The sequence below is a fragment of the Elephas maximus genome, chromosome 24, assembly GCF_024166365.1.
Source record: "Elephas maximus indicus isolate mEleMax1 chromosome 24, mEleMax1 primary haplotype, whole genome shotgun sequence".
In the NCBI taxonomy this organism is placed as follows: domain Eukaryota; kingdom Metazoa; phylum Chordata; class Mammalia; order Proboscidea; family Elephantidae; genus Elephas; species Elephas maximus.
Genome location: NC_064842.1, coordinates 24,408,957 through 24,427,216, shown reverse-complemented (window position 1 = coordinate 24,427,216; position 18,260 = coordinate 24,408,957). Strand labels below are relative to the sequence as shown.

At 39.7% G+C, this 18,260-nt stretch overlaps 1 protein-coding gene across 13 annotated transcripts in view; it reads left to right on the top strand.

The window, feature by feature from the left end:
* The window catches only part of CHRM3 (cholinergic receptor muscarinic 3), a 552,731-nt gene that overhangs the window by 317,919 nt on the left and 216,552 nt on the right, over positions 1-18,260 (top strand). Inside the window, exon 5 of one of the 13 annotated variants that reach the window (XR_007515292.1) lies at positions 8,501-15,763. The exons of the other annotated variants lie outside the window; for them this stretch is intronic. The gene's annotated coding sequence lies outside the window, so the exon portion shown is untranslated. Of the gene's footprint in view, positions 1-8,500; positions 15,764-18,260 lie in introns of those variants that run through there. 13 annotated transcript variants of the gene reach the window in all.

Genomic DNA, 18,260 nt, shown 5'->3' with positions numbered 1-18,260 from the left:
GTATACACATGGACCTCACCAGATGGAACACACAGAAATCAAATTGACTACATCTGTGGAAAGAGACAATGGAAAAGCTCAATATCATCAGTCAGAACAAGGTCAGGGGCCGACTGTGGAACAGACCATCAATTGCTCATATACAAGTTCAAGCTGAAACTGAAAAACATCAGAGCAAGTCCACAAGAGCCAAAATATGACCATAAGTGCATTCCCACCTGAATTTAGAGACCATCTGAAGAATAGATTTGACGCATTGAACACTAGTGACCGAAGACCAGACGAGTTGTGGAATGACATCAAGGATATCATACATGAAGAAAACAACAGGTCACTGAAAAGACAAGAAAGAAAGAAAAGACCAAGGTGGATGTCAGAGGAGACTCTGAAACTTGCTCTCAAACGCCAAGCAGCTAAAGCAAAAGGAAGAATTGATGAAGTAAAAGAACTGAACAGAAGATTTCAAAGGGCCTCTCGAGAAGACAAAGTAAAGTATTGTAATCACATGTGCAAATAGCTGGAGATGGAAAACAAAAAGGGGATAACATGCGTGGTGTTTCTCAAGCTGAAAGAACTGAAGAAAAAATTCAAGCCTCGAGTGGCAATAGTGAAGGATTCCGTGGGGAAAATATTAAATGATGCAGCAAGCATCAAAAGAAGATGGAAGGAATACACAGAGTCATTATACCAAAAAGAATTAGTCGATGTTAAACCATTTCAAGAGGTGGCATATGGTCAGGAACCGATGGTACTGAAGGAAGAAGTCCAAGCTGCTCTGAAGGCACGGGCGAAAAACAAGGCTCCAGGAATTGATGGAATATGAATTGAGATGTTTCAACAAACAGATGCAGCGCTGGAAGTGCTCACTCATTTATGGCAAGAAATATGGAAGACAGCTTCCTGGCCAACTGACTGGAAGAGATCCGTGTTTATGCCTAGTCCCAATAAAGGTGATCCCACTGAATGTAGAAATTATAGAACAATATCATTAATATCACATGCAAGCAAAATTTTGCTGAAGATCATTCAAAAACATCTGCAGCAGTATATCGACAGGGAACTGCCAGAAATTCAGGGCAGTTTCAGAAGAGGACCTGGAACCAAGGATATCATTGCTGATGTCAGATGGATCCTGGCTGAAAGCAGAGAATACCAGTAAGATGTTTACCTGTGTTTTATTGACTATGAAAAAGGCCTTCGACTGTGTGAATCATAACAAATTATAGATAACGTTGTGAAGAATGGGAATTCCAGAACACTTAATTGTGCTCATGAGGAACCTTTACATAGATCAAGAGGCAGTCGTTCAGACAGAACCAGGGGTTACTGATTGGTTTAAAGTCCAGAAAGGTGCGCGTCAGGGTTGTATTCTTTCACCATACCTATTCAGTCTGTATGCTAAGCAAATAATACAAGAAGCTAGACTATATGAAGAAGAATGGGGCATCAGGGTCAGAGGAAGACTCATTAACAACCTGCGTTATGCGGATGACACAACCTTGCTTGCTGAAAGTGAAGAGGACTTGAAGCACTTACTAATGAAGATCAAAGACCACGGCCTTCAGTATGGATTGCACCTCAACATAAAGAAAATAAAAATCCTCACAAATGGACCAATAAGCAATGTCAATGTCATGATAAACAGAGAAAAGATTGAAGTTGTCAAGGATTTCATTTTACTTGCATCCACAATCAACAGCCATGGAAGCAGTAGTCGAAAAATCAAGAAACGCATTGCATTGGGTAAATCTGCTGCAAAGGACCTCTTTAAAGTGTTGAAGAGCAAAGATGTCACCTTGAAGACTAAGGTGCACCTGGCCCAAGCCATGGCATTTTCAGTTGCATCATATGCCTTTGAAAGCTGGACAATGAATAAGGAAGACTGAGGAAGAATTGCCGCCTTTGAATTGTGGTGTTGGCGAAGAATATTGAATATACCATGGACTGCCAAAAGAACAAACAAATCTGTCTTAGAAAAAGTACAACCAGAATGCTCCTTAGAAGCAAGGATGACGAGACTACGTCTTACATACTTTGGACATGTTGTCAGGAGGGATTAGTCCCTGGAGAAGGACATCATGCTTGGCAGAGTACAGGGTCAGCGGAAAAGAGGAAGACCCTCAACGAGGTGGATTGACATAGTGGCTGCAACAATGAGCTCAAGCATAACAACGATTGTAAGGAAGGCGCAGGACCAGGCAGTGTTTCGTTCTGTTGTGTGTAGGGTCGCTATGAATTGGAACCCACTCGATGGCACTTAACAACAACAACAAGAGTAGTACTTTGTACATATGACTAATGAGCATATTCGTTCTAAAAAACAACAACAACAAGAGTAGTACTTTGTACATATGACTAATGAGCATATTCGTTCTAAAATCAGGCCACCAAGACAGAACTTTGAGAACTTGTGTGTGTCCTTGTTCTGTCAGTCCTTTTCAGGACAATGATGTCTGTGGAAGGTTTTCAGTCTCCATCATGTCTTGATACACTGATGTACCGGAGGTGCCAGAGGCAGGTTCTGGAAGCCCTCCTCCTCCCTCTGGGTTCTCCATGCTCCTGCCTCCTCTTTGATTCTTCTTTCCCCAGGACCTGTTACCATGGTCTGCAAGGTCTGACTTTAAAATGTCTATCAGGTTCTCCTCTTCATTCTCATGGTAGAGAGCTGTCCCTCATCTAGTTAGGCCAAGAGTTTTGCCAGTAATCACCTAGCCCTTCTAGTGGCTCTTATCTCTGACTTCTACTCCATTTTGCAAAACACTGCCAGTTCATTTTCCTCAAATACCACATTCATCATGTCTGTTCTACTCATGATATCTTCATAGTTTCCTCCCTATGGAGGGCATAACGTCAATCATCTCATTCCTTCTTAACCCATCCCGTGTTCTCTGCTGCCCCAGATAACCTGACCTCTTCTAGCCTGATACATACTTGCTTGTTTTCATCCCATCCCTTGATCATGCTGTTACTTCCACCTAGGACATTCTTCATTCCCCTTGTTAACTATCCAAATCTTGTGCATTCTTTAAGGAAAAAATTCAATCCTTTTTCCTCTGTCATTTATTCACTCTGGTATACGGTAATCAACCTTAGTCAACTTCTGATGTCCAAGTAATAATTATTCTATTACCACTTCCTCAGTTTTAATTGTTCTAGTTGTGTTAGAATAGTTAGCTTCTGGGCTGCAGGGTAATCTCCTTGAGAATGGGTCATGCCAGTTAATGCTGTGGTGTAAACCACTTTTCCTGAAATAACATTAAATGCATGTTGATGCTTGGTAAATATTGCCCTCTAGTTGATATAAACCAGTTGCTATGGAATCATTTGACTCATGGTGACCACATGTGTGTCAGAGTGGAACTGTACTCCACAGGGTTTTCAGTAGCTGATTTTTCAAAAGTAGATTGCTTCTGGGTGCCTCTGGTAGACTCAAAACACCAACTTTGCGGTTAGTAGCCAGATGTGTTAACGGTACCATCCAGTGACCCCTTGGTTGGTATGTTCGCCTTTAAAGGAAGATGGTGTGGAAACCCTGGTGCCGTAGTGGTTAAGAGCTACAGCTGCTCAGCAAAAGGTTGGCAGTTCAAATCCACCAGGTGCTCCTTGGAAACCCTGTGGAGCAGTTCTACTTTGTCCTGTAGGGTCACTATGAGTCGGAATTGACTCGACAGCAACAGGTTTGGTTTTTTTGGTTTTTGGGTTGGTGGGGAAATTAGTCAGTGATGGTGGAATTTCAGGCTGAGGATCATATTCTAGGGCAATCAAATTACGTCCAGCCCTTCTAACAATACTTCTGCAGAACCGCCTGCTTAGCCCATAAATGTGGCTATCTCCGATTCAGTTCTGGCATTTTGAACAAGGAGTACACTACAGGTAGTTCTTTTTTTAAAAAAAAAAAAAAACCCTCTGTACATAAATTCTTCCCTTTTCTGAATAAATCCCACTGTGGTGTTTACTCTGAACTAACTCAGAAATGCTCCTTTGCAACATGTCTCACATGTTTTCACTTTAAGTCTAGAAAAGCAAACATTGACTTTTGCTCTTTGAGTTCTTGTTTTTCACTTTAATTCCATAACAAGAATACCATTTTTTTTTATTAGTATTATAACAGGAAAGCTGGATGAGTGGAAATGGGTAACCCAAGATCTAGAAGAGGGGAGTGTTGACATGTCATAGAGTTGGCAACCAATGTCACAAAACAATATGTGTATTAATTATTTAAGGAGAAACTAACTTACTCTGTAAACCTTCATTTAAAGCACAATTAAAAAAATAGTAATGCTACGTTAACACATAGGTACAAAATCTCAGTGGCATCCAATAATAAACATTTGTCATGTGTCTAAGGGCAAAAAAATTAGTATTATAATAGCAGAAATCTGCATTGTGTATTAAATTCAATGTTTAACATTTACAAAAATAAAATCCACCACATTTTCCTACATAGTAACATCTTAAGAGTCAAACGGAATCCATTTAGTGGTAGATCTCTAAGAAGACCTTAACCTCCATTCAAAGGAAGTAACCTGTATCAGGTAAACTTGTTACCCTGCGTCATACTTTATTTTAGCAATCGTTATATGTGAACTGGTAACATTTCAGAACGCTTCCAAAATTCTACATGTTATCTCATTCTCCTATATCACATTTTGTTTAATTTAATTTAAATTTGTATCATCACCCAAAAATATATTGATTCGGTTCCTAGTTATGCACTACATGGGGCCCAAGGTCAAATAAAGAGAGCAACGTGGGTAAGCCATACTTGTACTCTCCTGGGAATTCCTTTCTGCTGTCTTCTCTTGCAAGTTTGCATCAGTCCCTGGTTCCTCAGATGACAGAGGAAGTTCTTAAATGGCCTGGAGAGTACATGTTCCCACATGTGGAAATCCTCGGAGCTGGGTAGTTGAGTTTTCACTATCGCTGTGTCTATGGGCAAAAAGCAAAATGGGAGTCAATTCCAAGGGCTCAGTCATGTTTGAGAAGTGTCGTATTAAGGGAAACATTCATAAATGAATATTCCTTAAACTGTTTTAATTTTTGTTTTGGAGAGAAGTGTGGGAAATAACCACAGTACAAATAAAGAGAGTCCTAAAGGCAACCAGCTGATGACTGTTACCTGGTCATCCGCCGTCTTCTTTTTGCGCTGAGACATATGCTCTCTTATGCTTGTGAGAAAAGACAGGCAGTTTACAGTAGTGGGGAGCAGAGACTCTGAGGTCTGGTAAGCCAACTGACGTATGAGCCTACACACTATTTTCTGGGTAGCTGTGGACAAATGATGGAGGCCCTGGATTTGTAAACAGTAACACACTCAGGCTACTAACCAAAAGGTTAGTGATTGGAGTCCACCCAAAGACAGCTCAGAAGAAAGGCCTGGTGACCTACTTCCAAAAAATCAGCCATTGAAATCCCCGTGCAGCGCAGTTCTACTCTGACACACGTGGGATCCCCAAAAGTTAGAGTCAACTCAATAACAACTATCTTGGTTTGGGTTTTTGGTGGACAGATGAACTATTCATACAAACAAATGGTTAAAGTGGGATGTAAGGTGGACATAAATATATCATGTAGTTGTCTTGAGGATTAGATGAAATAAGGTATATAAAGATCACAATTAATGATGCGTATCCCTTTCATTACTATAAATTCTGATTTTAATAACCAAAAGGATTCTAGAAGTGTCTCCCCATAGATTCAAGCATACACTTATGCACATACTAATTTGCTATTTTATTCGTAAGTTGAAAAAAGTTAGATAGTAAAAAATAAGTCAGAATTTCTACAGAGAGAAAGCCACAACTATTTCCTTGAGACTGTGATACATCTCAAAAAGCTGGCAGCTGCTGTTGGATAAAGTTTCTTTCAAACTTGTTTAGTTATGTAAACCTGGATGTTCTGAATAATGAGATATCTGTTTTGGAGTTAAATAAAAGTCTGCATTTTCAAATGAATATACTGTGTTGGTTAAAAGTAAATTTAAGGCACAGTTCTAACCTTTTATGCAAATACATGATACTGGGCCTGCAAAAACATGTGATAACACTAAAGGGTGATTTAGAAATAGGATGTAAGTAAAACATTCAACTTTTTTTCCTTGACTTTTTTTTTTTTGCACTCACTTATTCCAGTAGACATTTTCTGGGCAAAAAGGTTTGCCAGCAATTATTCTGTAGAGAATATAAAAAAGAAAACAGTAATTAAATACCTTCACTTATCCTACTTTATCCCTGTCTCTGTAACTAAACGGAAGCACAGATTGAAAATAAACATACCTTGAGATAACTTAATATAGAAAAATATGGGGTATCCTTGGCCTTGAAGCAATCTTTTACACTGTGATGGACTTTAAATGCCTTTATGTGTATTATCCTGGCTCTTCAATCTGTCTCTATCTTGGTGAATAAATATTCTGGAATATTTCACGAAGAGAATTACCCACTCACCTCCCTAGTGGCTGCCTATCGCAGTAACTGAAGGTAGTAATTCTGCAACATGGGAGAGGATGTTGTCTGCAGTATACTGTGTCTATGTGATAACACTTCATGGGTTAAAAAAAAAAAAAACTGTGTGAACAATATGACAACACTACACATCTTTTAGAAAACAGAAAAGAAATACTCCCAATTTCATTCCGTTATTAACATTTTAACCTTTTTTTCCTGTTTATAATCAGAGTATAAAATTTTACATTATAGTTTTCAAACTTAAATTTTACATTTAGCATCATGACTTGAACTTTTATTTAAGCAAATAAAAAGTCTTTTATTTAATTAAATATTTCTCTGTGGTTGGGCATTTATAATAAAGCTCTGTGTTTCAATATTTTCGTTGAGTTCCTATTATATGTATCAATTTAGAGTACAATCCGTTGTGTTGGATTATTCAGGTTTCTACATCTCAGAATCAAGAAAGAAAATATATTTCAAAGTATACAGATATCTTGGCAGAGTTAATATGAATGTGTGCGGGTTTTTTTTAAAAAAAAAAAAGTGATTGCGTTCTATAGTAAAAGACTCATATTTGTTGAAATAAAGAATGAATGAAATCCTTCTTATAGCCATTGAGCTGCCAAAAGGGATATACAGATCCCTTTAGCCTGCTCTGGCTTCTGAGCTCTCTGACCTATGAGGCAATTTCTAACAGTTTCTTATAACTTTTGAAGGTCTAGTTAAATAACTAAATCCCAAATAAGTTGAAATAGAAAAACAAAGGTATATCTAAAGTCTTTATTACCGGCAAATGTTACTTGATAACCTTATTTTATATGGCCTGTAAAGCTGGAATGTTTTCGGGAAAAAAAAAAAGAAGATATCATAAGTCTCAAAAGTACCCACATTGTAAAAGTTAAAAATGATACTGCCATTTGACATGAAATGTCACTGTGTCATCAAACACTGCTGTAAAGAAACTCACAGATTGTGATGCTTAAAATGGCAATTTCTTTTTGCCAACATTGACTCTAGAGGCTAGTTCATGTTGTTGAATTGGCCGCGGAAGCCCAGAAACAAATCATTATGAATTAAACAATTGAATAGCCCAATGAAAGATGAAAAGATAAAAAAAAATTCTATTGATATCTGTCTCAGTCGATATATTATCTATCTATAATGATACTCATATAAGTGGAGAGCAGTCATTGCATGATTTCCTGAGCTAAGTTGAACAAACATTTCATAGAAGTTGAGTAATTTCTTATCAGTGGGGAAGTTGATAATGCAAGGAAAGGCATTATGACAATCTAAATAGTATCAGAGCATTATAAAATATTAAGGTTGTTAAAACCATAGAGATAGATGTCTTATGGATCTGTGTATGTGATATATGAGGAGGGGATATGAAAGGGCCTGTGGTTTACTTCAGACATAAGCTGCAATTAAGAACTTAATTTGCTGAGACCTGAAACCAAAAATATCCCTTGAAGTCTTCTTTAAACTAAACAACTGTTTAGCTTGATTAGTAAAGAATGTCTGCCCCAAGCGTTGTGCTTTTTTAAAATTTATCTATATGGGATCAATTGACAATAACAACTCGAAAGGTTAGACAAGAAGCTTGGGGGTGGGTGGGGCAGTGAGTTTATGTTAATGGGGGAGGAACAACTCAGAAAAAGACGGTGAGAATGGTTACACAACTGGAAGAATGTAACCAATGTCGCTAAATTGCACATATGAAAATTGTTGAATTGGTTTATGTTTTGCTGTGAATATTTTCAACAATTAAAAAGGAAGAAGAAGAAAATGGACTGAGAAGTCACAATAATCTGGTTCAAATTCTGTTCTGTTGTGACTTTAACTTTCTAGCTTTCATTTTCCTCTTCTAGAAAACAGATTATAGTCACCCCACAGAGTTGTTATCAACAGTAAGTAAAATAATGTTTGTATTGTGAAAAAAAAATAATTTACTGAGTACCGTTTAGTCATTAAGCCAGGTGTAGTGCAGATAAGCAAAGATGTCACCTTGAAGACTAAGGTACGCCTGACGTAAGCCGTGGTGTTTTCAGTTGCCTCTTATGCATGTGAAAGCTGGACAAGGAATAAGGAAGACTGAAGAATTGACAAGTTTGAATTGTGGTGTTGGCCAAGAATTTTTAATATACCATGGACTGCCAATGAACAAACCCGTCTTGGAAGAAGTACAACCAGAATGTTCCTTAGAAGCAAGGATGGTAAGACTTTGTCCCACATACTTTGGATATGTTATTAGGAGGGATCAGTCCCTGGAGAAGGATGTCATGCTTGGTAAAGTAGAGGGTCAGTGAAAAAAAGGAAGATCCTCAGCAAGATGGATTGACCCAGTGGCTGTAACAATGGGCTCAAGCTTAACAAGAATTGTGAGGATGGCACATAACTGGGCAATATTTAGGTCTCTTGTACATGGGGCTGCTATGAGTCAGAACCAACTTGACGGCACCTAACGAGGAACAGCAGTGCAGATAATTTGATGACTATACCAAATTTAGATTTTAAGTGATTTAAGAAATTCTTCTTATCGATCCTTGAGAATTAGCTTCTTCCTGGGCATAAAGAGAACACATACAGCATTTAAGTGTCACCTCTGACCAGTCCTCATCTGCGCACCCTGTACCTCTGTCTGTTCCCAAACAGCTTGTGGGTTCCTGGATGACTTCATGCTGCGCGTACCACCTAGAAAGCCCGTGTCCTTGTTCTCCAGTTTTCCTCAGCCACATTTTAGGAAACTGAAAGGAAATTGTCATGAGTTCCAAAACTATCTGACCACTCATTCTCATTCTGCAAGACCTAATGAAAGTGCCACCTTCCCTGTGACAGCCCCCTGAATCCCCAGGTGGGATAAGCTAATCCTTCTCGGGTGCTCCCGTTACACTGTGCTCACACAGCTGCTGTGGCACAGGGCAGGTTACATAGGTTTGGGTAATTGTTCGCTCATCTGTCTCCCACCGCATTGTGAGGTTTTGGGGTTATATGCGAATAGTGTAGTAACCCAGATGACATGGAGTTTCCCTGCTCTTCTGAGATTTGGTAAAATTTATTCACCTCCATTCAATTGTTCATCCTGTTAAGAGTACAGGGCTCTCCCCACAAGTCCTGAAAATTACTCAAGAGTATATTTGTATGCAGCCACCGATGTCACAACTCCTACTTCCATATGTCTCAGCCCTGCTGTGCCACCCACACCTAGAACTGAACCTCTGCACAATTTTCTGGGAAAATATCTACTTTCTCCACATTTTGATAAGTTTATTGATTAACAGAAACTTAAAAGATTCTGAGAAGGGGGCCACAAGCACAACAAACCTCCTTCCACCTTATCTTCAGTCCTCGCCACTCGCCTTTTCTGTCTTCCCAATACCCTCCTTCCCCTCTTAAAAGATTCAGCCAGACTCTTCCCAGTCACTCACACAAGCCAGATCTCCCAGGATTAGGCTCCTAAACATCTCAGCATAGCTTAGCCATAGCAAGCCTACACAGAAATGTTCTCAACGAAGAAAGGTCTCCTGTATGATAAACCTGCAGATTGCCCAAAAAGAGAATAGTTTTTTTCCATCTCAATTGCACTTTGTCATGAGCACAGGACCAAGAATTTGGTAGATGTTAGTAAAAACAAAAACAAAGAAACTTTTATGGACTGCTATTGTCTCAGTTATCTCAATCTCTAATCTCTTTCTGTGATTGTGGTTTGCACACCTTAATTCGATTTGTGTGCTATTTCAATTCTCCTTTTGTCCTTTACAAAAGTCTTCTCAGATCAGAGGAGAAAAAAAAAAAAAGATTATGTGCAAGTCATCTCTTATTTAGGAAATATTTCTCTAAAATAAGTGAAATGCATTAAAGCCCAGTGCCGTCAAGTCGATTCCGACTCATAACGACCCTATAGGACAGAGTAGAACTGCCCCATAGAGTTTCCAAGGAGCGCCCGGCAGATTCGAACTGCCGACCTTTTGGTTAGCAGCTGTAGCACTTAACCACTATGCCACCAGGGTTTCCGTATTACTGCATTACTGAAATGCATTACTTAAAATTAAAAAAAAAAAGAAGGTCTCAAAACTCACTTTTGAGTTTTATCAATAAGATCTTACATTAATAGATCCATGTAGTCAGAATGAATGAAAACCCAGAGGTCTTTGTAACTTGGTGTATGCTTGACTAGTGAAAATAACATTTTAATGAGCTCTTCTTGTCAGCATTTAGGAGGATATAAGCATGATGGCACATTCCCATTAACACTCTAATTGAAACCTCAGCAACCATTTCCCTTAAGAACCAGAGAACATTGATTAATCTATTTTGTAAAGACTGAAAAAGGATCCCAAAGCAGTGATAAATTAAATTCATCTGCTAATGGTAAAGTAAAATGCTCCACCATGGCTAATATCCATCTTCTGCATGGTAGAGATGGCCTGTTATCCCTGGGAAGATAATGACCATATCTGGACTATTTCATTACTCCTCTGAAGTGGAATTTGACTATAAAGTAAAAGGACATATTTCTGGCCTTCTGATTTACCCCAGATCTAAACATAGGTATGATACAATGACGAGCCAATCAGAGAGCCACAGATGTGGTTGGCATTCTAAAACTCCTTCGGAATCCTTGTCACTGGGCCAGCTCACAGAGCCTAAAAAGGAAGTCCACACGGGCAGCACAAACACTGCCTGCTGAGCCTGGGCACAGCCTGCTTCTGCTGAGATCTTATAAACGTACTTCACAGGCTTGTCTGCGTGGCAGTAGACAAGAGCATAAAACACATTTAAGTGTGTCATCTCCACTTAGGGAAGCAGCTGAGTGAAATGAACTAACTGAACTGAAAGTCAGGAGATCTGAATTCCTATGCCATTTTTTGTCTGAATCATCTTCACCAAAACATTTATGAGTTTGGGGTGTCAGTTTCCTCGTCTGTACATACGGATAGCATTACTTGTCTCATAAATAGACTGTATAGTCTCTGCTGTTGTTAGTTGCCCTCAAGTCAATTTTGACTCATGGTGACCCTACATGTGCAGAATAGAACTGCCCTGCATGGTTTTCAAGGCTGTAACCTTTTGGAAGCAGATCACTAGACCCGTCTTCCCAGGTGTCTCTGCATGAGTTTGAACCACCAGCCTTTTGGCTAGTAGTCGAACGCTTAACAATTTGCACCACCCAAGGATTTCTGTAGATTGTCTACAGATGGCCTGTATGTTTTTCTTCCTTCAGTTGTGCAGTTGTGCTTGGCCCAGTGCTCAAAAAATGCCTTTTGAGTAATTTAGTTTTATTATGGAGATCAAGTAAAGTGATAAATGGGACAAGTGCCACCAACTATAGTTCCCCATGGACAGAGAATTTTGCATTTACCTATTTCTTTCTGCTATGTCAGCCAAAGCTACCATGTGACCCAGTTTGCTGGGGACCTCCACGCTTTCCCTCTGTCTTCCTACCATCATTGTTAATAGCAGCACCCCCTTTCACTGACAGGCATGAGGCAGTTTGGATGATAAATTGTGTGGTCACCTTATTTAAGTATAGATAATGACATTCTCTTCTAGCTTTTATAGAGGGGAGACAAAGTATGAAACTAGAGAAATAGATATAGCCCTTTAAGGTTTTAAACTTTGCTCTTTAAACTAGACATAATGTTAAGACAACAGATTTCCTCTTGTATCATTTGGGTAGCTCAGCTGTCTATTCCTAACCAGCAGTGCTTACAAAATCAGGTCATATTTCTATCACAGCCTTGATTTCCTGGCTTAGCACTGCTTTGTGTTGCCTGCAATAAATCTAGTCCTCTACGAGTTTCCCTACAGAGGAAATTCCCAGAATGTGCATTCATTCATTTAGCAAATATTTAAGGGCCTACTGTGTGCTAACACAGCATGAGCCTTCGGGTGCAGTGGTGAGTAAGAACTGATAGGTGTGTCCCCCGTGGAGCCCAGCATCTAGCGATAGAAACAGATTTTAATAATCATAGAAACACAAAGCTGCACCTCTGATAATGCTTCAGAACAGAAATGGAAGTATATGGTGGTCTGAGAGGCAGTAATGGAGAGAGGCCAGCAGGTCAAGAATGCTCAGGGAAAGTTTCTTTGTGGAAGATCCAACTGAGCTGAGATCAGAAAGATAAATCACAATTACCTGAGTGAAGAGGGCAGAGTAGAAGAAGAAGACAGCTTGTGCAAATGCCCTGTGGTAGGAGGGAGCATGGGCACAGAACTGTAAATATGGACACTATTGCTTGCCTACTAAATAGACTGTAGTAGATTCTCTCCTCTGTTGTTAATTGCTCAGAAAAGGCCACTGTCGCTGTCACACAGCAGGTGGGGAAAGCCTCGTGGGAAATGAGGCTGTAGAATTACCTAGATAAATAGGAAAGCAACTGCAGTGTTTTCAGCCAGGAGTGATGCGATCAGATTTGTGCTAGGAAAATAGCAGCTCAGATTAGGCAAGGTGACAAGGTAGGCAGCTTTCATGGGAAGTTCTTACTGGAGATGCACAAGGAGGAAAGATTTCAAAAGGAGAGAAGTAGACTTATTTTGATACTCAAGAGGTAAACTCTGCATGTCATGATGATGGATTAGATCAGAGGTAAAGAAGTGGGAGGGGCCCAACATGACTTCTGATGACTACCTTGAGCGTTTTCATAGTTCACAAATGCATCCTGGCTGCCTGTCACCTTCCCCCTTGGCAGCCATCTGATGCCAGCCTTTTGGTCACTCTGCTGTAAGGCATCCAGTGGGGTCCCAAGAGGGGACAGGACAATAGCTGAGACATACCTCTTTCCTTTACAAGACTATACTGAAGTTCAGGGAAAGTAGAAGAGATTTATAACACAGAGAGTAACTTAAAAGTACCTATATAGGTTGTATGACAAGGTACTTCCCAGCTTGCCTAGAAAATGCCACCATGTTATAAGGGTCGCCTTACCTTATCCGTGAGGAGCGACCGCATGTATGTAGATGCTTCTTTAAGTTAAGGTCCAATTATCCAAAATTCTGCAGGAAGACAACGTCTTTCTCCCCCTATTACAAAGTTCTCAGCCGTCATTTACTTTCCCAGAATCACCCTTTTCCCATAATTGATTATGCAAATAAACACTTCCATCAAGGAAAAACTAACCACCCAGCCATAGGGGCATGACCTTGTCTTATGACAATTAGATGAGAACAGGATATCAAAATAGTTTGGGATGTTGAGACTTAAGTAATACCTTGTAGTTGAGTCTTGCAACTTTGTGCGTCATGATCAAATTTGCTTTTCATAAAGCTTTCTTTGGCTGAAATGTAGAAGATGGTCTGGAGAGGGACAAGGCTACATGTACGGAAGTCAATAAGAGACTTCTATACCAATCCTAGCAAGAGAACATGAGAACCTGAACCAAGACAGGCTAGTGGTGGTGAAGAGATGCAGTAAAAAACAGAATCATTAAGGCTTAATGAAGGCAGTACATCATAATAATTAACAGTCAAGACTTTGGAGACAACAAATCTGGTCTCCAGATATGGTTTATTGCATTCTAGCAACATGACTTGAAAAAATATTTAATTCTGCTAAACCCCAGTTATCTAATCTGTAAAGTGAGGATGATAATACCTACTTCATTTGATTGTTGGGAAAATTGAATGAGATAATTTTACAAAGCGCACTTTGACGGGAGATTAATAAATAATATTTTGAGGATTTGATGAAGTAAGTGATGATATTGGTGGTTCGGTGGTAGAATTATCATCTTTCACGTGGGAGACCCTGGTGTGATTCCCAACCAATGCACCTCATACGCAGCCACCACCCATCTGTCAATGGAGGCTTGTGTGTTTCTATGATGTTGAACAGGTTTTAGAGAATCTTCCAGACTAAGACAAACTCAGAAGAAAGGCCTGGTGATCTACTTCTGAAAATTAGCCATTGAAAATCCTATGGATCACAAAGGTCTGATCCACAACCTATCAGGTGGATGGCACAGGACCAGGCACCATTTCATTCTGTTGTGCGTGGAGTTTGCACAAGCCAGGTCTGGCTCAAAGGTAGCTAACAGCAACAAGGAAGAAATCCAACCAGTGAGTGCTGTGGTAGTGGGGTGGTGGGGCTTAAAAAACTGAATAGCCTGTACTTTAGAAAACATTCATAGATGCTTAAGGAAAAGCACAGATCAGCTATGATAGAGAAAGGGGGGGAATGAAAATATACAAGAGGGTGTGTGTGTATGTGTGTGTCTTGGTTTAGATTCATTGGTTTGTTTGGATTTGAATCACACATACCAGTAAATCTGAAGACTTTATGTTTCAGAAGACAGTTATCGAATGACACATTTTTAAGGAAAAATAATCAAAATGTCTTCAGTTCCAGAAAAGCATAGGTGTTTTTAAACATCTTCATTTATTGCCTAAAAAAAAGGTGCCATGAGTACACCTTCCAGAAAAGAAAAAGTGCAAGTGTGAGATCGAGGTCAGTTGTGAGGTGCTCAAATAGTATTTTTGGATTCACTTCTCAACTGCAAACAAATGGGACCCTGTATGAGGCTTATACTACATGTGTTAAACCTGTATCCTTGCTGAGGAAGCAGCCTTGGTCAGTGGCTGGCCTTGAAAGCACCCAGCTGTGTTGACTTTGTTGTGCTGGCACCAGAAAAGTGTCTAGCAGAACCTGTTGAGTAACTGGAGTCTTACTGGACAGCCAGTGTTACAAAGGGGAGTAGAGACTATTTCTTTTGCAGAAACTGAAATATTTTTCTTAAGAGATTGTTCCATCACCATTGGAATATACTAATACAGGACATGAGAAAGAATGCACACACATTTTTTACTGTTGTTATGTTAGAAAAACAATGACTTTAACATCAATTGGCTAAGGGATTGGACTTACAATTCCTCAGATCTAAGTAGTGACTTATGTGGCAAGATCCTTGTAAGACAAAAATTTGGGTAAGGGCGCTTATCTTGCTTTCTGAAGGTATGGTTTACTCTTTAATGGATCCTGTCATTTCTGGCTTAAACCCTGTCCAGGAAACTCATCCACACTGAACAAAGCTTCCTTACTTGAGTTTTATCCTTCCTCCTCTAGAACTGACATTCCTGGAGACCATGTTCGGAAGTGACTTGTCTTGCACTAACTAAATGGTAGCAATCTGTTTTTAACTCCAGCAGTTGATCTGTCTCATTTTGACTGGGCAGTGTTTCGTTCTGTTGTACATAGTGTTACTATGAGTCAGAACCAACTCGATGGCACCTAACAACAACAAATATATAGAGTATGGCATAAGATGCAGCAGGATACCAAACCAAACCCGCTGCCACTTAGTCAATTCTGACCCATAGTGACCCTATAATACAGAGTAGAACTGCCCTATAGGGTTTCCAAAGCTATAAGTCTTTATGAAAGCAAATTGCCACATCCTTCTTTCATAGAGCAGCTGGTGGATTCATACTCCCAACCCTTTGATTACCTGAATGCTTTAACCACTGTGCCACGAGGGCTCCCATGCAACAGGATAGGGAAGTTGATTTCTCTGCATTTGAAACTTGATGTGTTCATTTGATTTTGTTTGCTGGCAAGTCAATAATATAGGTGTGGGGGAAGAGTAGCAACCATCATAATGCTTTTCCAGATTTATGTTACAGTCTCAAAAAATGACAGTGCATATTATAATGCCCATTTCAAGAAATAGCAAAACTTTAATCAGCTGATTCACAGATGCCTTTGGGATTGAAATGCAGCCTACCGGGGCAAAACATGACATATGTGGTTCATTGAACACTGCACAGAAGGTAAATGAAGTGTGTATTTTCCAATCGCAATTGGAATTTTAAGTGAGTGGAATGGAATAAACTCAGTTTGGAATCTGAAATAAATTCAGTTTGGAATGTGTCTTAGAGACCAAGGTTTACACAAGAGCTGTACAAACTTCTCAATGTGAAACATGACACAATGTGAAATTTTCCTGGCATCCTAGAGCCAGATATGGATTTCTGAAGGACCGGGGCACAGACATTTGGTAAAAAGCTATTTGTTTCTACTTGGGAAAGGAAATGTAAATGTTTATATAATACCCTGGATTGAAAGTAATGTTCCACCTGGTAGATGGACTTGTGTACACTTTTTCAGAACCTGGTATTTTCAGTTTGATGTTATCAATAACATATTTTCATCTAATTCCCCTTTTTTTGCCTCTTAATTTCTACTTCTGTAGTTCTAGGAAGATTCATATATCACACAGAATAGTACTGATTAGTAAAAGTGGGAAGTGGTTGAAGGAAAGAGTCCTCGTCTAGTAATTCAGAAGGAAACACTAGCTGCAACTTGCCTACAGGGTTACCAAAGCTGTTTTTCAAATTATGGATTCTCATGAACCAGTAACTTTAAAGGGGGTCATGAAGAGGAATAGGCTGTGTATGCAAAGCTCAGGAAGCAAGTGAAGACATCTTTTTCTAAGGTAAGCTTAAGGGTATAAGGTGACTTTTAATCTGCAGAAAGTTGGAAAAAAAAATTGGCTAAGAAATATTGGGTTAGTTGGGTCTCCAGGGAGATGCAAGGTACTAGACTCCAAAGAAGAGATCTATAGATTAACAACCTGGAGAGAGGGGATGGCTTGGGAACAGAAAAGAAAGTAAAATGGGTACAGGACTGTGGATCAGACATTCAGAGTGAGAGAGCGTGAGCGTTCATGAAATAGTGAAGCAGGCTGGCTCTGGGGATGCAGGATCTATTGAACTAGTAACCAGGTTTAGTGGTTTGTTTGTTCCGAGTTGTTGGAAGTGGGGTGAATTGAATTAGTCCTCTGTACTACGTGTTACACTTTTCCACTTTAAACGGCACCTGGTGAATATTTAGCCCTAGTTTTCATTGAGGTAAAACCAAGATAAACCCAAACCAAAACCCATTACTATTGAGTTGAATTCCAACTCATAGTGGCCCTTTAGGACAGAGTAGAACTGCCCCCACAGAGTTTCCAAAGCTGTAAATCTTCACAGAAGCAGACTGCCATATCTTTCTCCCATAGGGCAGCTGGTAGGTTCGAACCACTGACCTCTTGGTTAGCAGGAGAGTGCTTACGCACTGTGCCATCAGGGCTCCTAAAACCATGATCCACCCTGAAAACCCCGTTTCTATAGAGTCAGTTCTGACTCATAGCGACCCTATATGACAGAGTAGAACCACCCCATTGGGTTTCCAAGGCTATAATCTTTACAGGAGCAGATTATCGTATCTTCTTCCTGCAGAGCAGCTGGTAGATTCAAGTCACCAATCTTTCGGTTAGCAGCTGAGCCCTTTAACCGCTGTGCCACCAGTATCCCTTAAAGCCAAGATAAAAAAAAAGCCAAGATAGTGTCCCATAATTCAGCAAATATTTATTTTCCTGGCAGTGACAAACCTGCCAGTATTACAGTTTTGGGGGTAGTTCTACAATGTTTACAGTTTCCACTGCTTGGAGCTTTCTGTATATTTATCCCTGGATTAGACTCAAAGTAAGCTGATTTTATCAAGCCACTGGGTAATTCTGACCATTTCATCTGGTGATTTTAGTACAGTCTTGTTGCAACTGACCTGTATACGTAAAGAATTACTGGGTCATCAGCTCGCGGAAATGTCTTTTAATTATGAACACGCTTTCAGCATGTGTCCACTGAAGGTAAGGGGAAAAGAAGAATTGCATGCTTTACTTTAATACCATATTCCGTTAAATGAAAAGGGACATGGCCAGGTTGTATCTTCTTAAACGTATGTAGCGTGGCAGCAACTCGGCGTAGAAACAAGAGGCCTTTGAGGAACAACTAAACATTCAGATGAAGCAAGCGTGTCCTTCAAACCACATC